The 3336-nt window shown below is 29.8% G+C and overlaps 1 protein-coding gene across 2 annotated transcripts in view; it reads left to right on the top strand.

Moving 5' to 3' along the window:
* Positions 1–638: 638 nt before the first annotated feature.
* Positions 639–3336, top strand: part of LOC106471595 (ATP-binding cassette sub-family B member 8, mitochondrial-like) — a 59515-nt gene continuing 56817 nt past the window's right edge. For both annotated transcript variants that reach the window (XM_013932207.2, XM_022400210.1), the window contains exon 1: positions 639–731. The gene's annotated coding sequence lies outside the window, so the exon portion shown is untranslated. The remainder of the gene's footprint in view (positions 732–3336) is intronic.

Raw genomic sequence — 3336 nt, 5'->3', positions numbered from 1 at the left:
GCGTTCCGTTGGTTATATTTATAAGCGTGAGGAGAGTTTCTCGAAAATTTCAGCTTACGCAACAATATAAACGATACACCAATGTTTTCGTATACACATATATTGTTGATTCTTACACTCGAGAATTTTCTACAATTTTAGTGAATAGGCGGGAATTTCGTAATACAGATTTAACAGTATAAATTGTGTACATTTCTGAATATAAATTTAACTTAAACAAATATCGATATTAAAAACGATATGTATTTGTTTGTAATTAAGCACAAAGCTACACAATGAGCTATCTGTGCTCTGCCCACCCCGGGTATCGAAACCCGGATTCTATTGTTGTAAGTCCACAGACATGCCGCTGTGCCACTGAGTAAATCTGTCACAAATGTCATACATCTTTTGAATACATCAATTTCTGTCTTATACTTAAGTACAAGCAAACATCATCGTAGACTCCGAGTTTTATTTTTAATACATTTGTGTTTGAATAACGTACAAAGTACTTACAATCATGTGAGCTCCAGTATGGCTCAAATACTTCGTTTTTAATAATTGTATCCATTGAACTTTCGGGACGACAAGACTTTTGGACTTTGCCTCTAGCGGAAGCAATCTGTGTTAAAAAGTAGGGGTCCCTAAGCGGAAAAGAAAAAGGAAATCGAAGACTCATGGCAACTTGAAGTGAATTCACTATTTCTATTATATTTATACTCAAGCCTCTCACAGGATATATAAATAAAGTGTGTATTGTTTATACTTAAGGGAAAATGACGTGTTGTTTTAGTTCTTACTGAGTAATTATTCATAGTACATTCTTATTAATATATAAAGTTATGGTAACATAGTAATATTAATATAAGAAGTTACTAATACTAGTTAAAGGAGGCCTTTCGCCCATACCAGGATTCATCAGGCCGGCTGAGAACCTGGTCACGCTGGTGTTAACGATAATCAACCATTATTATTATGTTATGATTATGTGTCTTGTGTTACATTCTGATTTTTATTAAAGTATTACTACTGACTTTTGTTGTTTTTACAGTTTATAGCAAGTTATTTGTTTAAAAAAAGCAATATTTAAATTGGAAATTATAATTTAATTTATATATAAATTTAAGATTACTACTATTAGTATTAGTAGTTATTAAGTTTGTTCTTTTATGTTGCATGCCACTATTAATATTATTAAAAATGTTAATGATAGTAATATTATTTGCCAACAAGTCTAAGAAAAAAGAATTGAACTTTGCTGTACTGTATAATTTTTTAAATAAATTTATTATTAGTTTGAAAGAAACATGTTGTTTTTATCATTTCTAGTATAAATATTTTAACTACTTCAATTCCTAAAAGCCATGATATGAACCTAAGGTTCATGGAGGGCTTGCAATGTTGAGAGGGTTTTTTCTAATTCATAAGAACCTGGAGCAGATTTTAGAAAAGTAATTCAATACAAAGAAATTTCAAAAACATATTGCTAGAATGGAAGAATTATAAGCCTATAAAATTGCTACAGAATGAGTTGCAAAGGAAACTAGGGAATTGAAAAGTGCATTTAAGAAACATTTGTCAGAAAATGAAGTGATTTTTAAGTATATTGATTAAAGAGATATAATGTTAAAATTGGAATTGAGCTTTTAAAAGAATGAAGATGAGAAAGTTTAGCAGATGATTACAAGATACTTTTGTTTCATCATTTTTTATTTGAGGAAAATATAGGATGAATTCTACAAGTGGATATTTCTTAAAAAGATTATGTGACACCTGAATGAAATTAGGAATAATCAAGAACTGACTTAAGATTGGAAAATTGATGGAAGATAAGGCACTTGATTTTGGAATATTTTAGAATAATGAAGGAAATATTAACATTATTTTTTAATGAATTTATTAAAGAAGGTAAGGAGGTACCAGAAAATTGAGGATAGACAATATCACTTCAATTTTTAAGGGGGTGAGAGATGTAAATCCAAGTGATTATTGACCAGTTAGCCTTAGTAAACTTGGATGGAAAATTATTAGTCTGTAATTACAGAAATTCTATGGGAGCATTTAAACAATATTCATATTATGAGAGATATCATGGATTTAGAAAAGGAAGATCATGTCTTATGCTTTCTTGGAAAATATTATATTTCTTCTGGCCATGGATAATGAAGTGAATTTGGTAAACTTGGATTTTCAGAAAGGTTTTGATAAGGTGTCACATAAGGTAACTCTTGGAAATTAAGATGACATCTATTAAGCAGGAAATAAGCTAGTTGAATCAATTTAAAACTACCTGAGTGATAGAAAGCAGATGGTTATTGTAAATTTGGTAAATTCACAATGGATTAATCATAAAAGTGGTATACTAACTGTTCTTTGTGAATTTCTTTGCTGGGTTTTTTTTAATTAACAACATTAATAAAGGAATTGCCACTTATTTTATTAAATTTGCAGATGATATTAAAGTAACAAATATTTCAAGTTCTAATAAAGATTCTAAGTTTTACCAAGAGACTTAAACTATTTAGTAGGCTTGAATAAGCCTTTTAAGAATATAAGTAAGATTATGCATATTGATTATTGCAACATTAATTTATTCCTATAACCTAAAAGGGTAAACTAGATGAAGTCGATGAGAACAAAATTTGACATAGTTATTAGTAGTACATAGAATCAGGTCTTCTGGACAATGTACATTAGATAGTAATAAGGCAACAAGGGCCAACTTGGTCCTTCAAGACTATTCTTGCACACCCATCATAGAGAACAGTAAAAATTTAAACCCACACTTTATTTTTCATAAATCATTGACTCCTTTCTTAAACTCTTCAAAAAATGCCAGTCTAAACTAATGCCAACTGCAATTCATTCCAAAAGCTAAACTCCCTGTTAGAAAAATAACTTTTAATGACAGCCTAACTTTACTTTTTTTTTTTCAAATCTTAAACTTGTGTCCTCTCATCTGGTTATCTTCATAATATGGCACAAAGAAATTGGAGGCCTTTACCACAGCAATCCCATGGATAAAGTTTTAACTTTCAGTAAGATAACCTCTTACCCTTCTTTTATTGAAAAATAAAAATAATTAGGAGATGTTAGTCTTTCCTTATAGTCCTTCAAATCATTCAAGTAGCCTACCTCAATATTGTTAGAAATACACAAGAGTTTAATGTCATCAGCAGATTCTACTATTTCAGTAATTATGCCCCTGTCTTTAAAATTAATGCAACTATATATATATATATATATATATATATATATATATATAATATAGGCGGAGATATTAGTACCAACCGAACGACTACTTCGTACGTACTTCGTAACCGTAACTACGTACCGTCCGTTACGGTACCGTAA

Source organism: Limulus polyphemus, unplaced genomic scaffold, assembly GCF_000517525.1.
Source record: "Limulus polyphemus unplaced genomic scaffold, Limulus_polyphemus-2.1.2 Scaffold4720, whole genome shotgun sequence".
NCBI classification, from domain to species: domain Eukaryota; kingdom Metazoa; phylum Arthropoda; class Merostomata; order Xiphosura; family Limulidae; genus Limulus; species Limulus polyphemus.
The sequence above is the reverse complement of the archived record's forward strand: the minus strand, read 5'-3'. Positions and strand labels throughout refer to the sequence as shown.